Source organism: Mizuhopecten yessoensis, unplaced genomic scaffold (assembly GCF_002113885.1).
Source record: "Mizuhopecten yessoensis strain PY_sf001 unplaced genomic scaffold, ASM211388v2 scaffold10869, whole genome shotgun sequence".
NCBI classification, from domain to species: domain Eukaryota; kingdom Metazoa; phylum Mollusca; class Bivalvia; order Pectinida; family Pectinidae; genus Mizuhopecten; species Mizuhopecten yessoensis.
The window spans coordinates 127,982-152,272 of NW_018408762.1; the positions used below are offsets into that span (position 1 = coordinate 127,982).

A 24,291-nucleotide genomic window follows, 5' to 3' on the forward strand; every position below is an offset into this window, starting at 1 on the left:
CAGACCCAGAAGCAATCCTCAGCCCCTCCATTTGTGCACTTTTGAACCCTCACCATCTAAGAATGTTTCCAGTCAATTTTGGTCAAATTCCAATAAGCTATAAAAAAGAAGAAGTCATTTTAGGAAATCATTGATGGACTGAGGGACAATGGAGGCAACACTCTAGCATCAGCTCGCCTTGAACTGACAAGGACATGTCAACCAATCAGTCTTGGGTTGGAATCTCGCACAGTTGAGCCAGGACACTCCCGTTTACCAGGTATCTCAATTGATTAGAGGGATAATAATCGGAAGTACAGGGTTCAAATCAGCTATTGTTTTGAGTAAAAATTATGTGGGGTAAGACTGGGATTCAAACTCTGGACTTCAGATTGTTCAGATATTTGACCCCTGCGAGACCTTCAACATTTGTCAAGGTCACCCAGTTTAACAGACTTTCTAGCACTACATCTCAGGTACCTACTCGCCAAATATCATAACCCTGGGCCTTCTGGTTATTCAGATGAATTTGTTTAAAGATTTTATATATTTGACCACTTTGGCCTTGAAATTATACGTATGTCAAGGTGATTTACTGGAGGAAAGTTTTCAGCACTCTATCCAAGGAACCTACTGGCCAAATATCATGGCCCTAAGGACATCCAGTTCTTGAGAAGAAGTTGTTCAAAGAAAAAAGTTGATGGACATCGGATGAGACGGACAAAGGATAATTAACGCACCTTACCCTAAATCCAACTGGTAATTCATGCCAGGTGAGCTAAAATTGAAGAAACTAATGCTTCAAATTAAGTTAGACTATCAAAGCCTGCATATATAAAACTGTCCAGAGATCATGCTTAAATTATCTGCACTAACCACCGTTCTTCCAAATCTCTGATGGGATCAAAAGGTAAACATTTAATACCGAACTAGAACTTAAAGCTACAAGTTTATTCTAATTAGTACTAACAAGATTAGATTAGAAAAGGTACTCTCTGACCCTGGCACAGCAACAGAGTTTGAGCATGAGAACCGTTTCATATTTAACATATGATAAGTTATTTCCTTCTAGACTGCATTAACCCTCGGAATGTGATGCTGTATTAGCGGTGCTGACTGTTGTTGGTCGAGTTTCCCTAAAGGACTGATAAGTGACATAAACAATACTTTTCTTGCATCCAAGTAGAGAGATATTATCATTGTCACCTAGCTATGTTTTGATAGGCAATACTGCTTTATATATGTATACCCACAAATATATGTATTATATACCCACAAGTATATGTATTATATACCCACAAATATATGCATTATATAACCACAAATATCTAATACAGAAACATAGTGATATTTTGCTTTTATAAGCTTCTGTCTAACTAAAAAAACCAAAAACATTTTCTTACGTTTAACATCCTATTAAAAGTTATGTTCCTTAAGGACGTACAAACAACCCTCATACATGGTAGACACACAACCCTCATACATGGTAGACACAGCCCTCATACATGGTAGATACAACCCTCATACATGGTAGACACAACCCTCATACATGGTAGACACAACCTTCATACATGGTAGGCACACAACCCTCATACATGGTAGACACACAACCCTCATACATGGTAGACACAACCCTCATACATGGTAGACACGCAACCCTCATACATGGTAGACACAACCTTTATACATGGTAGACACACATCCCTCATACATGGTAGACACAACCCTCATACATGGTAGACACACAACCCTCATACATGGCAGACACAACCCTCATACATGGTAGACACACAACCCTCCTACATGGTAGACACACAACCCTCATACATGGAAGACACACAACCCTCACACATGGTAGACACACAACCCTCATACATGGAAGACACACAACCCTCACACATGGTAGACACACACCCCTCATACATGGTAGACACACAACCCCCATACATGGTAGACACAACCCTCATACATGGAAGACACACAACCCTCACACATGGTAGACACAACCCTCATACATGGTAGACACACACCCCTCATACATGGTAGACACAACCTTTATACATGGTAGACCCACATCCCTCATACATGGTAGACACAACCCTCATACATGGTAGACACACAATCCTCATACATGGTAGACACAACCATACAGGTAGTATGTTGGTGTATTTGCCTCCTTGCAAAAACACAGATCTGATGCCAACTTTAGAGTGTAACCTCACTGAAATACTATGCCAAAGTCACTCAGCAAAGTATTCCAACTGGTCGTATTATTCAGCAATAAACTGAATTTAATTGAAAATTGTACCACCCATAGTACCTGCATTATTTACCTGTACTTGTATTTGGGTTTATAAACATCCATCAACACCTGTATCTATACACCTGTATTCTATACTTTAACATCTATCACAGAAATGCACCTTATTCAGTAAATACCACCCAGAATTAACTGCTTTTATGTGTAACTTTTATCACTTTGTAAATTATTTTTTTTCAAACAGATTTGCTTTACAGTTTAATTGGCAGTGCACAGCTATGATCCAGAGTTATTCGTGGGTCACAGATAGGTCAGACTGATAACATGAAAAGGAAATTGTATATAAACTTGTGAAGGAATACTGCATTGCAAAAGTATACATGTAATAAAATACCTAATCCTCTCACTATAGCTAGATAGTGTCAGTTTTCCAGAGTCATCAGGTGAAGCTTGATCAGCATAAAATTTATCTCTGTGATGTTAACCCTCTCTATCCACATCAACACTGTGATGTTAACCCTCTCTATCCACATCAACACTGTAATGTTAACCCTCTATATCCACATCAACACTGTAATGTTAACCCTCTATATCCACATCAACACTGTAATGTTAACCCTCTATATCCACATCAACACTGTAATGTTAACCCTCTATATCCACATCAACACTGTAATGTTAACCCTCTATATCCACATCAACACTGTAATGTTAACCCTCTATATCCACATCAACACTGTAATGTTAACCCTCTATATCCACATCAACACTGTAATGTTAACCCTCTATATCCACATCAACACTGTAATGTTAACCCTCTATATCCACATCAACACTGTAATGTTAACCCTCTATATCCACATCAACACTGTAATGTTAACCCTCTATATCCACATCAACACTGTAATGTTAACCCTCTATATCCACATCAACACTGTAATGTTAACCCTCTATATCCACATCAACACTGTAATGTTAACCCTCTATATCCACATCAACACTGTAATGTTAACCCTCTATATCCACATCAACACTGTAATGTTAACCCTCTCTATCCACATCAACACTGTAATGTTAACCCTCTCTATCCACATCAACACTGTAATGTTAACCCTCTATATCCACATCAACACTGTGATGTTAACCCTCTCTGTCCACATCAACACTGTGATGTTAACCCTCTATATCCACATCAACACTGTAATGTTAACCCTCTATATCCACATCAACACTGTGATGTTAACCCTCTGTATCCACATCAACGCTGTCATTTCTATACACAACAGAACTGTCTACATTACACTTGGAATGAATCTTAATACTGAATATACCTTCGAAAACTTTAAGATTATTTTAGCAGTAAACTTATCAAACTTAATGCTTTGAAAAGTTCATCAGACGCAGCAGAGGATTATATTCTTGGAGTCTTATTTAATATAAATAAAGCATATCTGGATATGTCATAAAGGCATCAAATTAGTAAGCAAATAAAATGAAATGTGAAGTAACCAAAATAAAACTTAAATGCAAAAATAAAACTACACACTTTGAGCTACACTAGAACGTAACACTTACCTCAATACATTCAACAAAGGTATCAGAGTCTTTCTTTCCTTCAGGTCTGTGGAGTCTGGGGTTCTGTGGAGTCTGTGGAGTCTGGGGTTCTGTGGAGTCTGGGGTTCTGTGGAGTCTGGGGTTGTTCTGTAGAGTCTGGGGTTCTGTGGAGTCTGAGGTTCTGTGGAGTCTGAGGTTCTGTGGAGTCTGGGGTTCTGTGGAGAGTCTGGGGTTCTGTGGAGAGTCTGGGGTTCTGTGGAGTCTGGGGTTCTGTTGAGTCTGGGGTTCTGTGGAGTCTGGGGTTCTGTGGAGTCTGGGGAGTCTGGGGTTCTGTGGAGTCTGAGGTTCTGTGGAGTCTGAGGTTCTGTGGAGTCTGGGGTTCTGTGGAGAGTCTGGGGTTCTGTGGAGAGTCTGGGGTTCTGTGGAGAGTCTGGGGTTCTGTGGAGTCTGGGGGTCTGTGGAGTCTGGGGTTCTGTGGAGTCTGGGGTTGTCTGAGGATCTGTGGAGTCTGAGGTTCTCTGGAGTCTGAGGCTCTGTGGAGTCTGGGGTTCTGTGGAGTCTGAGGTTCTGTGGAGTCTGGGGTTCTGTGGATACAAGAATTACAATTTAATTTCCATCGCAGCTTCAGATCAATCTTTTGTTGTCCTGTCGGCTACTGAAATGTGACCTGACAACATGTCTGATATCCACCGTAGTACCTAATGTTAGGAACTCATTCTAACTTATCTGGTGTTGTTGTTATGTGATCCGACAACATGTCTGATATCCACCGTAGTACCTAATGTTAGGAACTCATTCTAACTTATCTGGTGTTGTTGTAATGTGAGCTGACAACATGTCTGATATCCACCGTAGTACCCAATGTTAGGAACTCATTCTAACTTATCTGGTGTTGTTGTTATGTGATCTGACAACATGTCTGATATCCACCGTAGTACCCAATGTTAGGAACTCATTCTAACTTATCTGGTGTTGTTGTTATGTGATCTGACAACATGTCTGATATCCACCGTAGTACCCAATGTTAGGAACTCATTCTAACTTATCTGGTGTTGTTGTTATGTGATCTGACAACATGTCTGATATCCACCGTAGTACCCAATGTTAGGAACTCATTCTAACTTATCTGGTGTTGTTGTTATGTGATCTGACAACATGTCTGATATCCACCGTAGTACCCAATGTTAGGAACTCATTCTAACTTATCTGGTGTTGTTGTTATGTGATCTGACAACATGTCTGATATCCACCGTAGTACCTAATGTTAGGAACTCATTCTAACTTATCTGGTGTTGTTGTTATGTGATCTGACAACATGTCTGATATCCACCGTAGTACCCAATGTTAGGAACTCATTCTAACTTATCTGGTGTTGTTGTTATGTGATCTGACAACATGTCTGATATCCACCGTAGTACCCAATGTTAGGAACTCATTCTAACTTATCTGGTGTTGTTGTTATGTGATCTGACAACATGTCTGATATCCACCGTAGTACCCAATGTTAGGAACTCATTCTAACTTATCTGGTGTTGTTGTTATGTGATCTGACAACATGTCTGATATCCACCGTAGTACCCAATGTTAGGAACTCATTCTAACTTATCTGGTGTTGTTGTTATGTGATCTGACAACATGTCTGATATCCACCGTAGTACCCAATGTTAGGAACTCATTCTAACTTATCTGGTGTTGTTGTTATGTGATCTGACAACATGTCTGATATCCACCGTAGTACCCAATGTTAGGAACTCATTCTAACTTATCTGGTGTTGTTGTTATGTGATCTGACAACATGTCTGATATCCACCGTAGTACCCAATGTTAGGAACTCATTCTAACTTATCTGGTGTTGTTGTTATGTGATCTGACAACATGTCTGATATCCACCGTAGTACCCAATGTTAGGAACTCATTCTAACTTATCTGGTGTTGTTGTTATGTGATCTGACAACATGTCTGATATCCACCGTAGTACCCAATGTTAGGAACTCATTCTAACTTATCTGGTGTTGTTGTTATGTGATCTGACAACATGTCTGATATCCACCGTAGTACCCAATGTTAGGAACTCATTCTAACTTATCTGGTGTTGTTGTTATGTGATCTGACAACATGTCTGATATCCACCGTAGTACCCAATGTTAGGAACTCATTCTAACTTATCTGGTGTTGTTGTTATGTGATCTGACAACATGTCTGATATCCACCGTAGTACCCAATGTTAGGAACTCATTCTAACTTATCTGGTGTTGTTGTTATGTGATCTGACAACATGTCTGATATCCACCGTAGTACCCAATGTTAGGAACTCATTCTAACTTATCTGGTGTTGTTGTTATGTGATCTGACAACATGTCTGATATCCACCGTAGTACCCAATGTTAGGAACTCATTCTAACTTATCTGGTGTTGTTGTTATGTGATCTGACAACATGTCTGATATCCACCGTAGTACCCAATGTTAGGAACTCATTCTAACTTATCTGGTGTTGTTGTTATGTGATCTGACAACATGTCTGATATCCACCGTAGTACCCAATGTTAGGAACTCATTCTAACTTATCTGGTGTTGTTGTTATGTGATCTGACAACATGTCTGATATCCACCGTAGTACCCAATGTTAGGAACTCATTCTAACTTATCTGGTGTTGTTGTTATGTGATCTGACAACATGTCTGATATCCACCGTAGTACCCAATGTTAGGAACTCATTCTAACTTATCTGGTGTTGTTGTTATGTGATCTGACAACATGTCTGATATCCACCGTAGTACCCAATGTTAGGAACTCATTCTAACTTATCTGGTGTTGTTGTTATGTGATCTGACAACATGTCTGATATCCACCGTAGTACCCAATGTTAGGAACTCATTCTAACTTATCTGGTGTTGTTGTTATGTGATCTGACAACATGTCTGATATCCACCGTAGTACCCAATGTTAGGAACTCATTCTAACTTATCTGGTGTTGTTGTTATGTGATCTGACAACATGTCTGATATCCACCGTAGTACCCAATGTTAGGAACTCATTCTAACTTATCTGGTGTTGTTGTTATGTGATCTGACAACATGTCTGATATCCACCGTAGTACCCAATGTTAGGAACTCATTCTAACTTATCTGGTGTTGTTGTTATGTGATCTGACAACATGTCTGATATCCACCGTAGTACCCAATGTTAGGAACTCATTCTAACTTATCTGGTGTTGTTGTTATGTGATCTGACAACATGTCTGATATCCACCGTAGTACCCAATGTTAGGAACTCATTCTAACTTATCTGGTGTTGTTGTTATGTGATCTGACAACATGTCTGATATCCACCGTAGTACCCAATGTTAGGAACTCATTCTAACTTATCTGGTGTTGTTGTTATGTGATCTGACAACATGTCTGATATCCACCGTAGTACCCAATGTTAGGAACTCATTCTAACTTATCTGGTGTTGTTGTTATGTGATCTGACAACATGTCTGATATCCACCGTAGTACCCAATGTTAGGAACTCATTCTAACTTATCTGGTGTTGTTGTTATGTGATCTGACAACATGTCTGATATCCACCGTAGTACCCAATGTTAGGAACTCATTCTAACTTATCTGGTGTTGTTGTTATGTGATCTGACAACATGTCTGATATCCACTGGAGTACCCAATGTTAGGAACTTATTCTAACTTATCTGGTGTTGTTATTATGATTTACTCGCCCTTACATGACAATTGCAGTCTTTACTGGAAAAAACTTATATCGCTTTCTGTGACAATTCAATAAAAAGACTGTTTTTCCACATTTGTATGTTAAAATAATAGATATGGGTCTCATAAATAATGACAGTATGATCCAATATGGGCACAGGATCCGATAAAAAATTACTTGAATAGATGTATGGGCAAAGAAGAAATGACAACAGTCCAGACAAAGAAATTTGAGGCTCGCTAAATTGAAAAATTCTTACACTCATTTCATAAATCTCACATGAAATGGAAACTCATGTAAGATCGGATATATCATTTACCAACAGGCCCCTCCTCACTAAACATGGGCAGCAGAAGACGAACGGGGGACCAATGAAATGACGACGACACAGGATGAAAGGGAGACTAACAGATTCCCCGACTGACTGAACAGTGCCAGCGGAAGATGTCAGGTAGACTTGCCTCATCTCTAGAATATTGAATTATTAAGTAAACTAGAAAATGCCTGTAAGACATGAATGCCCCCGTCACCATGTGGAATTAGTTTCAGTGTTTGATGTTCTATAAATAGTTACAACCACTTTGATCATGGGACAGGGAAGGCAATGAGACGGGATGGGACAGGACAGACATGGGCAACACTATATGCTCCCCCATTTTATGGAGGGAGCATAAACAAGAGGCCCACTGGGCCTGCATCGCTCACCTGGTATTTATCTCACAATTGTAACCTTGAAAGTGGAATAAATTAAAGCTACAGGCAAAATATCAGTGTCTTGACATCAAGTCATTCAAAAGAACCTGTGACCCTGAAAGTCAAACATGGACATTTAGTTTAACAAACTTCATAGCCCTTCCTCCCAGAATGCAACTTGCCAAATATCACCACCTTATACCTTTTGTTTATTGAGAAGATGACTTTTAAAGATTTATGCTTTTTGGTTATTCAGAAGAATTTGTTTAAAGGGTTTAAACATATTTGACCCCTGTGACCTTGAATATAGGTCAAGGTCATTTATTTGAACAACCATGGTAGCCCTTCATCCCAGCATGCTACAGGCCACATATCATCACCCTAGGCCTCTTTGTTAATCAGAAGATGTTGTTTAAAGGTTTTAACATATTTGACCCATGTGACCTTGAAAATAAATGAAGGTCATTTATTTTAACAAACTTGGTATCCCTTCATCCCAGCATGTTACTGGCCAAATATCATTACCCTAGGCCTCTCGGTTATTCAGAAGTTGTTTAAAGGTTTTAAGCAAATTTGACCCCTGTGACCTTGAATATAAATCAAGATAATTTACTTGAACAAACTTGATAGCCATTCATTTTAGCATGTTACTGGCCAACTATCATCACCCTATGCCTCTTGGTTATTCAGAAGAAGTTGTTTAAAGATTTTAACATATTTGACCCCTGTGACCTTTAAAATGGATGAAGGTCATTTATTTGAACAAACTTGGTAGCCCTTCATCCCAGCATGCTTCTGGCCAAATATCATCACCCTAGGCATTTTGGTTTCTGAGAAGGAGTTGTTTAAAAGTAAAAAGTTGACGCCAGACGGGACGCCGGACAGATGGACGACATACGCCGGACGGATGGACGACATACGTCGGACAGATGGACGACATACGCCGGACGGATGGACGACATACGATGGATGGATGCCGCACCATGCCATAAGCTCACTTGGCTAAAAAGAGATAAATATAAGCTAGTAGTAGTATGCAGCCAGGAAATTCTTCATAAAGATAAAAGGGAGTATAAAGGTTTCTTGATTGTAGACAGGATGGAAACCACAGCATGATGGTGGCTGACAGGATCAGTGGCGGACCAATCAATTACTCCTATTTGTAAACATATCCTTATTACAATGAAATGATAAAACCATGTGATGATTTCAGGGTAACAGGTGTGAAGGTTGTGGTCTCCAGATGGTAGTACAGTTGTACCCCCACATACGGTAAACATCCTTTAGGTTGGATTGACTTATTTCTATTAGTAACATGCATCATTCAATAACATCTGACTTCTACGCTATGAGCTAGGTATCATGGAGCTTTACTCTAATTAGTCCATGTAAATGATTTAAGTTTTACAGAAAAGTTTTAAGAACATTTCTTAGGGATTTTTTTTGTTAACAACAGAGTACATTTTATTACCTTGTCACCATATGTTACTCTAATAAACCTATTTAGTATATGTGACCTAAGTGAGCGATCAAAACTGTTTTGCTGTCTGAACATGATTTAAATAGCTAGCCAGAATACCAAATTGCTGCAAGAAGATTCTGTTATAAACCAAAGTCTCTGAGAGACATAAAATATACATGGGAGCAAATATGGGAAAGTCCAGCAACAAAAACAAGAGGCCCAATGGGCATGCATCGCTCACCTGGTATTAATCTCACACTTGTAATCTTTAAAGTGGACTAAAGTACAGTCACAGGCAGAATATCAGTGTTTGATTCATAAGAACCTATTAAAAGATTTAAACATATGAAACCTGTGACCTTGAATGTCGAGCAAGGACATTAAGTTGAAAGTGGGTCAAGGTCAAACGTCATTTGAAGATTTTAAGACATTTGACCCCTGTGACCTTGAAAGTGGGTCAAGGTCATTCATTTGAACAAACTTGGTAGCCCTCCATCCTAGCATGCTACAGGCCCAATCTCAGTACCCTGGGCCTTTTAGTTATTGAGCAGAAGTTGTTTGAAGATTTTAACATATTTGACCCCTGTGGACTTGAAAGTTGGTCAAGGTCATTCATTTGAACAAACTTGGTAGCCCTTCATCCCAGCATGCTACTGGCCAGATATCATCAGCCTGGGCCTCTTGGTTATTCAGAAGAAGTTGTTTAAAGTAAAAAGTTGACGACGGACGCCGCACCATTCCATAAGCTCACTTGGGCCAGGTGAGCTAAAAATCAAATCTTTTACATACCTAAGTATTAAATAGCAGTAAAACAAGATGTTAACCCAGAGATCAAGTCAGTTAAAATATCCACAAAGTTTTATTTTTGCAGAGAATACTTGAAGAAAATCTACCGTAACTGTTAAATCAAGCTCCCTCTGTTGTAGGTATAACATTGGTATTAATCAGATCACCGAAAAATGTACAAGTTTCCGAGGTTTAAACATGCATTAACCATTGGCCAGTGTGAATCATCTTTAAAAAAAATCAGGAAGCCACAGCTGGCTGGCTACATATAGATAAGTTCGACTTTGAAGCAGAGTATAGTTTCCTCAGAGGTGGTGCACCAATAAACACATGTCTGCAGCACACACGTGCCAGCCTCCAGGTTTCTTCAGGTTCTAGATCTAGTGGAGAGAAATGTACAGGAACATGCAATTATTGTGTACTTGTAATGAAATTAAATGCCATGTGACTTTGGACACACAACGTGAGATAGAAAGGGCCGTTTTAAACACTGATGTGCAAGCAATGATATTGCCAAATTAAAAATCCAACTGCTGTCAGTTTCTGAGCACAGGTGTTTAAAATCAGTGAGATACATGAATTAAACCTAAGAGTAAGTGCAAAAGATTTACATATGATCTGCAGTAATAATATTCGTGCACGAAAATTTTATAGTAAGTTATAGCAATTTGAATTTTTTTCTGACTGATCATGTACCACTGCCAAAAAGTGTAACTACACATTGGAAACTATGTTTTTTGAGCATGACTGAAGCTTTGATAAATTATTGCTGAAAGGAAAACCATACCTTGCGGGACTTTTATGAGAAATACTAAAGATGGAAGAAACAAAATATTATCACCAACAGTGTCCTGATTGTAACAAGAGGCCCAATGGGCCTGCATCGCTCACCTGGTCTAAATCTTACACTTGTAACCTTAAAAGTGATCTAAAATAAAGCTACAGGCAAAATACCAGTATTTATGACTATAAGTCATTCAAAAGAACCCGTTAAAAGATTTAAAAACCATTTCACCCCTGTGATCTTAAAAGTCCAATAAGGTCATTATGTTTAACAAATTTCATAGCGCTTCATCTCAGGATGCAACTTGAGAAATATCACCACCCTATCCTTTTGTTTATTAAGATAAGGTCATTTAAATGTTTACACTTATTTGACCAAATGTGACCTTGAAAGTGGGTCAAGGTTATTCAAATTAAAAAGCTTGATAGCCCTTCATCCAAGCATGCTACTTGCTAAATGTCAACATCCTGCACCTTATGGTTATTGAGAAGAAGTTGTTTTAAAGTTTCCAACATATTTGACCCCTGTGACCTTAAATATAAGTCAAGGTCATTCATTTCAACAAACTTTGTAGCCCTTCATCCTAGTCTGCTACTGACCAAATATCAACATCCTGGGCATTTTGTTATTCAGAAGAAGTCATTTAAAGATTTTGAATATATTTGATCCCTGTGATCTGGAATAAATGTCAAGGTCATTCATTTGAACAAACTTAGTAGCCCTTTATCCCATCATGTTATGGGCCAAATATCATCATCCTGTGCCTTTTGGTTTTTCTTCAGAAGTTGTTTAAAGGTTTCAAACATATTTGACCCCTGTGACTTTCAATATAAGTCAATGTCATTCATCTAAACAAAGTAAGTAGCCCTTTATCCCAGCATGCTACTGACCAAATATCAATATCCTTGGCATTTTGGTTATTCAGAAGATAACGTTTAAAGATTTTAAACATATTTTACCCCTGTGACCTTGAATATAATTCAAGGTCATTCATTTGAATAAACTTAGTAGCCCTTTAACCTAGCATGCTACTGGCCAAATATCAATATCCTGAGCCTTTCGGTTATTCAGAAGAAGTTGTTTTAAGATTTTGAACATATTCAATCCCTTTGACCTTAATAAACGTCAAGGTCATTCATTTGAACAAACTTGGTAGCCCTTCATCTCATCATGTTATGGGCCAAATATCATCATCCTGCACCTTTTGGTTATTCAGAAGAAGTTGTTTAAAAGTTTCAAACATATTTGACCCCTGTGACCTTAAATACAAGAGGCCCAATGGGCCTGCATCGCTCATCTGGTATTAATCTCACACTTGTAATCTTGATAGTGGACTAAATAACAGCTACAGACAGAATATCAGTGTTTGATGCATAAGAACCTATTAAAAGATTTAAACATATGACGCCTGTGACCTCGAATGACGAACAAGGACATTGGGCTGAAAGTGGGAAAGGTCATTCATTTGAACAAACTTGGTAGCCCTCCATCCCAGCATGCTACAGGCCCAACTTCAGTACCCTTGGCCTTTTGGTTATTGAGAAGAAGTTGTTTGAAGATTTTACGACATTTGATCCTTGTGACCTTGAAAGTGGGTCAAGGTCATTCATTTGAACAAGCTTTGTAGCCCTTCATCCTAGTCTGCTACTGACCAAATATCAACATCCTGGGCATTTCAGTTATTCAGCAGAAGTTGTTTAAAGTTTTTAACATATTTGACCCCTGTGACCTTGTATATCGGTAAAGGTTATTTATTTGAACAAACTTGGTAGCCCTTCATCCCAGCATGCTTCTGGCCAAATATCACCATATTGGTCCTTTTTGTTATTCAGAAGAAGTTGTTTAAAGTTTTTAACATATTTGACCCCTGTGACCTTGAATAATGGTGAAGGTCAATTTATTTGAACAAACTTTGTAGCCCTTCATCCCAGTTTGCTTCTGGCCAAATATCATCACCCTAGGCCTTGTGGTTATTAATAAGAAGTTGTTTGAAGTAAAATATTGACTCGAAATGACAGACGACGGACGACGCACCATGGCTAAAAATTAAGCAGGGCTAGATAAGGATTCAAACCCTGGACTTTGTATTGTTATATTATCTCTGTAACCGACTATGCTACTTGGTTAATGGAATCGTCATAGCCCTAACTCGGTGTATAGCCAAAACAAAATAAAGGGGAGGTTACTGTGTATATGAATACCACAGTGCAGTGGGACATAGACATTGATCCTTAAAACTATCGACAATGTCCTACATCCCAGAGTCATAAAATAATACTCTTTTTTTTTACAGAAAATAAAGATCATTATAAATATATATTGTTTAACTCATTCACCCCTGTAGACACATTTGAACTCTTCCAATTCAAAAGTTGGAATAGTTCATTATGAAATTTCGGGGGTGAAAGAGAAGACAATCATAATTATGTAAAACATGTACATTGTACCTAACACTCTATTTAAGTTTCATGAAGATCTCTTATGAAATAAAGTAAATCTTTCCGATAGTCGCTTATCGATGACAAAGGGTGGGTTGTATACTACATAATACACCTGTTTTATTACAGTCCTTTGGAACTAATTAATATGTAAGTACATTCTACTTCTACAGCAAGATCACAAATTTATATCAAACAGTGTATGATCAGGTACAGGGCTGATTGTTGACAGAAATCTCTACAGGTCTTCTGTGTCATCAGTCAAATAATTGCAGACTTAAATGTTTTTATAGAAGATTTTCACTAGTGCGACTCCTTACATGAAATCCATAAATCTCTGAAACCTTCCACTATCAGTGATAACCAGGATGAACTTACATATTTTATCTAAATTACTTTTCCAGCAGGGCAGCCACAATCTCTCCTTGTAGATAAGTTTCTGTTTAATGAGATCTTCTATTTCAAATACTTTTACAATTAGCTGATGTTTTTGCCCAGACACCTGCAGTCTATATACTTGTAGCCTACAGGTGTTACCAGAAATAGGTTCAACTGGAGTATTTGAAGGAAAGAATCATATCTGAATTTGAAACTTAAAATATTGCTGACCACAGCTATAAAATTGAGTCACTCCTGAAAACAGAACTTTCACTCAAATTTATCCATAAATGGATTAACATTTTAACTCAAGCCCTGTTGGCCATGAAGTCTTGGCAAATNTCTTCTTCACACCTGTCCCCCTCCCCTCCCCGGCCTCCAGGCCCCCACCCCCAACAGTGTGAGGAGAAAGGGAATTTATTTACATTTGTATGTTTTGTGTTGTGTGACATAACAGTAGAATAACTGGTATAGGAAGAGATACCAGCTTCAGGAAGTCCACAATGTTTATTTAGGAAATAAATCATCTGTTTTGAATATATGATTTTGATGAATGATAATATATATCTTTCTAACCTGGTTAAGAAATGTATATTTAGTACAATTCATAGCAGCACAATTAAAAAATATGCATACCAGTAAATACTGTTAAATTTGAAAAAAGAACCCTTGATTTTCATACTGAAATGTGCTGATTTTAAAGTTCATCAGGTTTTAAGACATGAGTGACAGGGCCCACTTGTATAAAACATCTCAACTCTTGAGATTCCCTGAAGTCTAAGATTTCCCATAGACAATACATTGCTTGAGATTGATGTTGATGAGAATAGTCAATCAAACAAAACAAGTAACAAGGCCACTAACCCTGCTGACGGCAAACCGCAATAACCAACTCACACCTCACAAAAAAGATGGCACCGTATCTTTCTGCTCATGTCAGGTTCAAGCTCTGTAATGACACTGACTGAAAGCCTCACTAACACACGAACTAGTCTGATTTGAATTTGCAATTTCAAAGTATCTGTAGCGTGAGTTGGCATAAAACAGATTTAGAATCTGTTTGAGAACAGAATTAGAAGAAGTTCAGTCGGATATTTCCTTATCTCATTGCCGCCCTCAGAGGAGCAGGTATCAAATCTCCCTTCCCCCTATACATCACACTAGACATCCCCTTTCACATTCAGTCATTTAAATATAAAACTCTTTTCATAATTTAACTGGACATTCCTCTGAATAAAGGCAAAACATAATTTTGCATCCTTGATTTGACGAAAGGCTCACAAATCTGGTATCCTCCTAGTAAAGATTTAACATGAAAAGTTCTGTTGTATTTTGAAGCTTAAAAATTTGATCATACCCCATATAACCAAACAGTAGTCAAGTCTATCAATCAATTATTTTTTTGTATTTCTTTTTGCGGTTCTGCAGCAACCATAAAAGCCACGAAGGTTTAACATAAGGAACAAACATTTTATTCCATGATCAATAATGTTCAAATTTTCAAAATCTTTGTCAAAAACAGAAAGTTCTGTTATATATTTTGGAAATAACAGTCACTCAAATATACAGAGTTTGTTGAAAAGTCATGAAACCAATCTTCTCTATATGGAAATTCTCTATTGAGCTGCTCAGAACTTCTGTGACACATGCCAATAAAATTACTCATCATTAAATGTTCGTGTCCCTTTAACCACCATCTAATACCTTACCCTTATTCTGTCCAGCTTTATGCAGATATTGCATCACAGGGAATCAAATTAAAATGATATGGTACAACCCAGTTTCTAATTTGGGGTAAACTCAACTTAACTAAATTTGATCTCTATAAAAAAAGCCATGGAAACCAAATTCTCAAAACAATCTTCAGGAGTTTGTTTTCTGAGTTTGTAATCAGTCACAATACCACACGTCTTTATGTGGCATCATCAGATATTGTAAAGCTTTTATTTTTGTAGGGTATAATATTCAGTATTTTTTGTGGAAACAATTTTTACTGTGAATTATTGTAAAGTTATCTCCCTTACATGACCACAATTTTGCATGGCCACTAACTAGATCTGAAATCCAGGAACAAGAGGCCCAATGGGCCTGCATCGCTCACCTGGTATTAATCTCACACTTGTAATCTTAAAAGTGGACTAAAATACAGCTACAGGCAGAATATCAGTGTTTGATTCATAAGAACCAATTAAAATATTTAAACATATGCACCTGTGACCTTGAATGTTGAACAAGGACATTGGGTTGAAAGTGGGTCAAGGTCATTTATTTGAACAAACTTAGTAGCCCTTCATCCCAGCATGCTACAGGCCAAATATCAGTACCCTGGACCTTTTGGTTATTGAGAAGATGTTGTTTGAAGATTTTAACATATTTGACCCCTGTGACCTTGAAAGTCGGTCAAGGTCATTCATTTGAACAAACTTGGTAGCCCTTCATCCCAGCATGCTACTTGCCAGATATCATCAGCCTGGGCCTCTTGGTTATTCAGAAGAAGTTGTTTAAAGTAAAATATTGACGCCGGACGGACAACGGACGCCGCACCCCTTCAGGCCAGGTGAGCTAAAAATGGTTCCCGTGATATTGACCATTTAACGAAAATCTGCAAAAAAATAGGGACTACAAGAAAAGAAGACTTTTACAGAAGTAGGAGTTCCGTGTGGATGTATTTAACTCATTCTCCCCTGAAGACACATTGGAACTCTTCCAATTCAAAGGTCGGAATAGTTCATTATGAAATTTCAGGGGTGAAAGAGTTAACAACACCATAAGACAGGGTTACGCAGGGTTACTGTATACTGGAAAATTTTCGTTGCAGTTTAATTTTTCACTTTTTGAATTTATCATTACAGTACCTATTATAATTAGTAGTTTAATGTGAAGTGCGAAACTAGCACTCGTGAATATGGAATATTTATATGGAATATTATTTCAAGGTCAAAGTTAGATGTGAAAGCCAATTCCTTGACAAGATATATACTGTATGTGTAAATGACCTTGCCCTTGGACATTCCATGGTTTTAAGCAGAAGTGTAAGGTCATATCTAACTCTCTATACACTTAGTGATTCTGTACTATCTAACTCTCTATACACTTAGTCATTCTGTACTATCTAACTCTCTATATACTTAGTCATTCTGTACTATCTAACTCTCTATACACTTGGTGATTCTGTACTATCTAACTCCCTATACACTTAGTGATTCTGTACTATCTAACTCTCTATACACTTAGTCATTCTGTACTATCTAACTCTCTATACACTTAGTGATTCTGTACTACCTAACTCTCTATACACTTAGTGATTCTGTACTATCTTACTCTCTATACACTTAGTCATTCTGTTCTATCTAACTCTCTATACACTTAGTCATTCTGTACTATACACAACTTCCTCCTCAACAATACTTTGTAAGAAACTGTCAGCATCAGATAAGGTCAAAATTCTTTCCGAATGCCCCTTTTTCTCTAAGGTCACCCACAATAACTGACATTTACACTCCTGGCCTCTCAATACGAGCTGTACAAACAAACAGTCTGGCAGTTTCTGTAAGTAGGAAGAATTAAGGTCAAAACTGTTCTATACTCTTCAATTTGATGTATATTTTTCACCAATTTTACAAAGATCATCCACAACACACTTTACAAAGGTCATCCACAACACACTTTACAAAGGTCATCCACAACACACTTTACAAAGGTCATCCACAACACACTTTACCGCTGACATTTAGACTTGTGGCCCCTCAACAGGAGCTGTTGAAACAGTACAGAGCATGAGGTCATTGTTTGATTTATCTGTCAATGCTCAAACTTTGTCTGAGGTTGATGTTATCAATAGAGGTCACAGCGACCTAGATGTAGGGCCCTTGGACTGTGTAGCCTTATCAGTGACAGGTTATAGACTATCAGTGACGTGAATCACCCTCACTTGGGGTCCCTAACCCTGAAAACTTCATATCACACTTATACAAAGTCTAGTGTACTTTACACATTGTCTCACCAACCTGGGTCTAGTAATACAAACCATTATCTGCTTATACGACAACTGAATACAAAATTTAAACCAGTTAGTTTTTAAAAAGAATTAAAATCAAAATTTAACAAATTTTGTATAAGGATTCAAAATGATAATCTTATTAAGTCAACGAGCACAAAAATATTTGTAAATTTTAAGATGGTTATCAAAAATCATATTTGATTTTTTTTCTTTACGATTCATTAAACCAATCAGGCTTTTAGTGTTTTGGTCCTGGTCTATAACTCCACTGTAAGTATGAACTTAACACTAGGAGCTGGCTTCCATGTAATTCAATTACCTCTATATATTCCCTATGGACACATTTAAATGCTCCAGGTGATATTATATCTAAGGAGATTTGTCTAAGCTGTTCTGAAATTAATTTTCGTATAAATAATCAATTGACATACAACTCATGAAAAATACTTTCTGATATGTATGGTAGAAAAAGCAGGGAATTTGATCCATTGATTTCATCAACTGACAGATGATGTGGCTATACAGTACTTGGTATATTACTGGACTAGAGGTCAGTTACCTTGGTCTCTCACCATTGTTTTACATCCTCATTGAAGAAGAATGTGGCCAAGGAACCCTGATAGGAGTCTGACAGTTAGTTCAGAAAGCTTCTTCATCATAACGCCACTAAAATCCAGCATAGCGCCATTGATATCCATCATAAAGTAAACTTTTTTGAGATTGCTTTTCCCCTTCACATTCCTTCACTCTTCCTCCCCTCCCCCCCCCCCCCCCCCCCCCCCCCCCCCCCCCCCAATCCATGGCCTAGGGCTCCCTAACAATAATATCTCCTCCTTTCCTCGCTCCTCCTATTCCTGTCCTAGCCCTCCTTAACAACGATGCCTCCTCTTTTCCTCGCTCCTCCTATCCCTGTCCTAGCCGTCTCTAACAATGATGTCTCCTCCTTTCCTCACTCCTCCTATCCCTGTCTTAGCCCTCCTTAACAATGATGTCTCCTCCTTTGCTCACTCCCGCATCCCTGTCCTAGCCCTCTCTAACAATGATGTCTCCTCCTTTCCTCACTCCTCCTATCCCTGTCCTAGCCCTCCCTAACGATGATATCTCCTCCTTTCCTCACTCCCCCTATCCCTGTCATAGCCCTCCCTAACAATGATGTCTCCTCCTTTCCTCGCTCCTCCTATCCCTGTCCTAGCCTTCTTTAACAATGATGTCTTCTCCTCTCCTCGCTCTTCCTATCCGTGTCCTAGCCTTCTTTAACAATGATGTCTCCTCCTTTCCTCGCTCCTCCTATCCCTGTCCTAGCCCTCCCTAACAATGATGTCTCTTCCTTTCCTCGCTCCTCCTATCCCTGTCCTAGCCCTCCCTAATAATGATGTCTTCTCCTCTCCTCGCTCTTCCTATCCCTGTCCTAGCCTTCTTTCACAATGATGTCTACTCCTTTCCTCGCTCCTCCTATCCCTGTCCTAGCCCTCCCTAACAATTATGTCTCCTCCTTTCCTCATTCCTCCTATCCCTGTCCTAGCCCTCCCTAATAATGATGTCTTCTCCTCTCCTCGCTCCACCTATCCCTGTCCTAGCCCTCCCTAACAATTATGTCTCCTCCTTTCCTCGCTCTTCCTATCCCTGTCCTAGCCCTCCCTAACAATGATGTCTCCTCCTTTCCTCGCTCCCCCTATCCCTGTCCTAGCCCTCCCTAATAATGATGTCTTCTCCTCTCCTCGCTCCACCTATCCCTGTCCTAGCCCTCCCTAACAATTAATGATGTCTCCTCCTTTGCTCACTCCACTTATCCCTGTCCTAGCCCTCCCTAACAATGATGTCTCGTCCTTTCCTCACTCCTCCTATCCCTGTCCTAGCCCTCTCTAACAATGATGTCCCCTCCTTTCCTCACTCCCCCTATCCCTGTCATAGCCCTCCCTACCAATTAATGATGTCTCCTCCTTTGCTCACTCCTCCTATCCCTTTCCTACCTAACAATTAATGATGTCTCCTCCTTTCCTCACTCCCCCTATCCCTGTCATAGCCCTCCCTACCAATTAATGATGTCTCCTCCTTTGCTCACTCCACCTATCCCTGTCCTGGCCCTCCCTAACAATGATGTCTCGTCCTTTCCTCACTCCTCCTATCCCTGTCCTAGCCCTCTCTAACAATGATGTCCCCTCCTTTCCTCACTCCACCTATCCCTGTCCTAGCCCTCCCTAACAAATAATGATGTCTCCTACTTTGCTCGCTCCTCCTATCCCTGTCCTAGCCCTCTCTAACAATGATGTCTCCTCCTTTCCTCCCTCCTCCTATCCCTTTCCTAGCCCTCTCTAACAATGATGTCCCCTCCTTTCCTCACCCCCCCTATCCCTGTCCTAGCCCTCTCAAACAATGATGTCTCCTCCTTTCCTCGCTCCTCCTATCCCTGTCCTAGGGCTCCCTAACAATGATGTCTCCTCCTTTCCTCTCTCCTCCTATCCCTGTCCTAGCCCTCCCTAACAATTCTCCTCCTTTCCTCGCTCCCCCTATCCCTGTCCTAGGGCTCCCTAACAATGATATCTCCTCCTTTCCTCTCTCCACCTATCCCTGTCCTAGCTAACATTGATGTCTCCTCCTTTGCTCTCTCCCCCTATCCCTGTCCTAGCCCTCTCTAACAATGATGTCTCCTCCTTTCCTCTCTCCTCCTATCCCTGTCCTAGCCCTCCCTAACATTGATGTCTCCTCCTTTGCTCACTCCCCCTATCCCTGTCCTAGCCCTCCCTAACAATGATGTCTCCTCCTTTCATCACTCCTCCTATCCCTGTCCTAGCCCTCTCGAACAATGATGTCTCCTCCTTTCATCACTCCTATCCCTCCCCTAGCCCTCTCTAACAATGATGTCTCCTCCTTCGCTAACTCCACCTATCCCTGTCCTAGCCCTCTCTAACAATTAATGATGTTTCCTCCTTTGCTCACTCCACCTATCCCTTTGCTCACTCCTCCTATCCCTGTCCTAGCCCTCTCTAGCGATGATGTCTCCTCCTTTCCTCACTCCTCCTATCCCTTCCTTTCCTCGCTCCTCCTATCCCTGTCCTAGGGCTCCCTAACAATGATGTCTCCTCCTTTCCTCACTCCTCCTATCCCTGTCCTAGCCCTCTCGAACAATGATGTCTGCTCCTTTGCTCACTCCTCCTATCCCTTTCCTAGCCCTCTCTAACAATGATGTCTCCTCCTTTCCTCCCTCCTCCTATCCCTGTCCTAGCCCTCCCTAACAATGACTCTCCTCCTTTCCTCTCTCCTCCTATCCCTGTCCTAGACCTCCCTAACATTGATGTCTCCTCCTTTGCTCTCTCCCCCTATCCCTGTCCTAGCCCTCCCTAACAATGACTCTCCTCCTTTCCTCTCTCCTCCTATCCCTGTCCTAGCCCTCTCTAACGATGATGTCTCCTCCTTTCCTCACTCCTCCTATCCCTTTCCTAGCCCTCTCTAACAATGATGTCTCCTCCTTTCATCACTCCTATCCCTGCCCTAGCCCTCTCTAACAATGATGTCTCCTCCTTTGCTCACTCCTCCTATCCCTGTCCTAGCCCTCTCTAACAATTAATGATGTCTCCTCCTTTCCTCATACCTCCTATCCCTGTCCTAGCCCTCTCAAACAATGATGTCTCCTCCTTTCCTCACTCCTCCTATCCCTGTCCTAGCCCTCTCTAACAATTAATGATGTCTCCTCCTTTCATCATACCTCCTATCCCTGTCCTAGCCCTCTCAAACAATGATGTCTCCTCCTTTCCTCACCCCTCCTATCCCTGTCCTAGCCCTCTCAAACAATGATGTCTCCTCCTTTCCTCACCCCTCCTATCCCTGTCCTAGCCCTCTCTAACAATTAATGATGTCTCCTCCTTTCCTCATTCCTCCTATCCCTGTCCTAGCCCTCTCAAACAATGATGTCTCCTCCTTTCCTCACCCCTCCTATCCCTGTCCTAGCCCTCTCAAACAATGATGTCTCCTCCTTTCCTCACCCCTCCTATCCCTGTCCTAGCCCTCTCTAACAATTAATGATGTCTCCTCCTTTCCTTATACCTCCTATCCCTGTCCTAGCCCTCTCAAACAATGATGTCTCCTCCTTTCCTCACCCCTCCTATCCCTGTCCTAGCCCTCCCTAACAATGATGTCTCCTCCTTTGCTCACTCCTCCTATCCCTGTCCTAGCCCTCTCTAGCAAGATGTCTCCTCCTTTCCTCACTCCTCCTATCCCTTTCCTAGCCCTCCCTAACAATGATGTCTCCTCCTTTGCTCACTCCTCCTATCCCTGTCCTAGCCCTCTCTAGAAAGATGTCTCCTCCTTTCCTCACTCCTCCTATCCCTGTCCTAGCCCTCTCTAACAATGATGTCTCCTCCTTTCCTCACTCCTCCTATCCCTTTCCTAGCCCTCTCTAACAAGATGTCTCCTCCTTTCCTCACTCCTCCTATCCCTGTCCTAGCCCTCTCTAACAATGATGTCTCCTCCTTCGCTCACTCCACCTATCCCTGTCCTAGCCCTCTCTAACAATTAATGATGTTTCCTCCTTTGCTCACTCCACCTATCCCTGTCCTAGCCCTCTCTAACAATGATGTTTCCTCCTTTGCTCACTCCACCTATCCCTGTCCTAGCCCTCCCTAACAATGACAACCTGAGAACATACCTTTTACAAAAGGAACCAAGCTCAAAAGCACCTGTCAATGGTTGCTTTTGTAGGTAATTGAGATATATGCGGTCTATGACCTGTGATGTGTGCATGCAGCTGTTGGATAAAGAATCTACTAATGGTACAAATCACGAAGCTTTCAGGGAGATCCATTGTAGATTCCATGTTATGAGTAATCACCAATGCACCCAGTCTTCCCTTCACTTCAACAAACTGAAGCTTGTTTGTTCAAGAGGAATCATGCTGTTCAAATGTCAAAAGGTATCATTTGTGTTCATCATACTAATCAATTACTGTAAAAGTATGGAATTCCAGAGTGTGGAAAGGTTTACATTAGGACTCTATAAAATGACCAGTGTGGAAAGGTTTACATTAGGACTCTATAAAATGACCAGTGTGGAAAGGTTTACATTGTGACTCTATAAAATGACCAGTGTGGTAAGGTTTACATTGTGACTCTATAAAATGACCAGTGTGGTAAGGTTTACATTGTGACTCTATAAAATGACCAGTGTGGTAAGCTGGCATTGACAGTGGATATATAATTATGTGACAGGGAAGAGAGTATTGTGCTTCCACTGGGGATCAAACCTGCCATCCCAGACTTCCTTATCGAGCGCTCTACCACTGAGCTGAAGGGAAAGTCCCTCTATCGCTAAGGTAGAAGACGACCGTAATCCTATGTACCATTAAAATCTACCACACGTATCTATATTCTATCAATGAATTTTTGCATCTGGATTATGTTTGCACAAATTTATTCAATGTGAAAAATGTGAGCATATCCACACTGCAAAAACAAAAACTTTCACAGTATATATTGGTATTTGTTTTCTGAAAGTTTGTTTTGCTGTTCTATCACAAGGTGTGTCATGCTAATTAGCCAAACCACATCTCAGGTCAAAGTCTCAAACTCGTATTATAAAATGCACAGCTCATAATGCTAATTCTTATCCACGGACGATCAGTTTGAACTACAGAACATGAATAAGACAGAGATTGAAATATTCGATTTTTATGCGGGGTCAATCCAGTTGTAAACAGCCACTGATGTTCGATTTAAGAATGTAATAATGCTTAACAAAACCTGAAATGTAACACTTATGTACTAGAACAGTTAAAGAAATAACCAATTTTAATCCTCTCTTAAATGAAAGTCAACAGACTGCATATCTTATTAACATCCTGATACATCTTTTGAAGGAAATGTTTAGACGTTTTACACTGCAGTTACTTATCTAACATTTGACACATCTGCATAGCCCTTGATCTCTCTAATCTCAAGGAAATTTCTCTAATGCATTTATCATTCAAGGGACAATCAGAGAAGTGCGGAAACTGCTTTAATAAACAAAATATTCCGTTGGTTAACAGTGTGGATGTGTTTGTGTTGATGCACTACTGACAGGTGGTAAACAGTGTGGATGTGTTTGGGTTGATACACTACTGACAGGTGGTAAACAGTGTGGATGTGTTTGGGTTGATTCACTACTGACAGGTGGTAAACAGTGTGGATGTGTTTGGGTTGATACACTACTGACAGGTGGTAAACAGTGTGGATGTGTTTGGGTTGATACACTACTGACAGGTGGTAAACAGTGTGGATGTG

General features: G+C 40.0%; 1 long non-coding RNA gene across 1 annotated transcript in view; it reads right to left on the reverse strand.

Annotated features, from left to right (window-relative positions):
• Positions 1 to 4,311: 4,311 nt before the first annotated feature.
• Positions 4,312 to 24,291, reverse strand: part of LOC110463174 — a 98,132-nt gene continuing 78,152 nt past the window's right edge. Inside the window, exon 3 of the long non-coding RNA XR_002464354.1 lies at positions 4,312 to 4,377. This is a non-coding gene — a long non-coding RNA (uncharacterized LOC110463174). The remainder of the gene's footprint in view (positions 4,378 to 24,291) is intronic.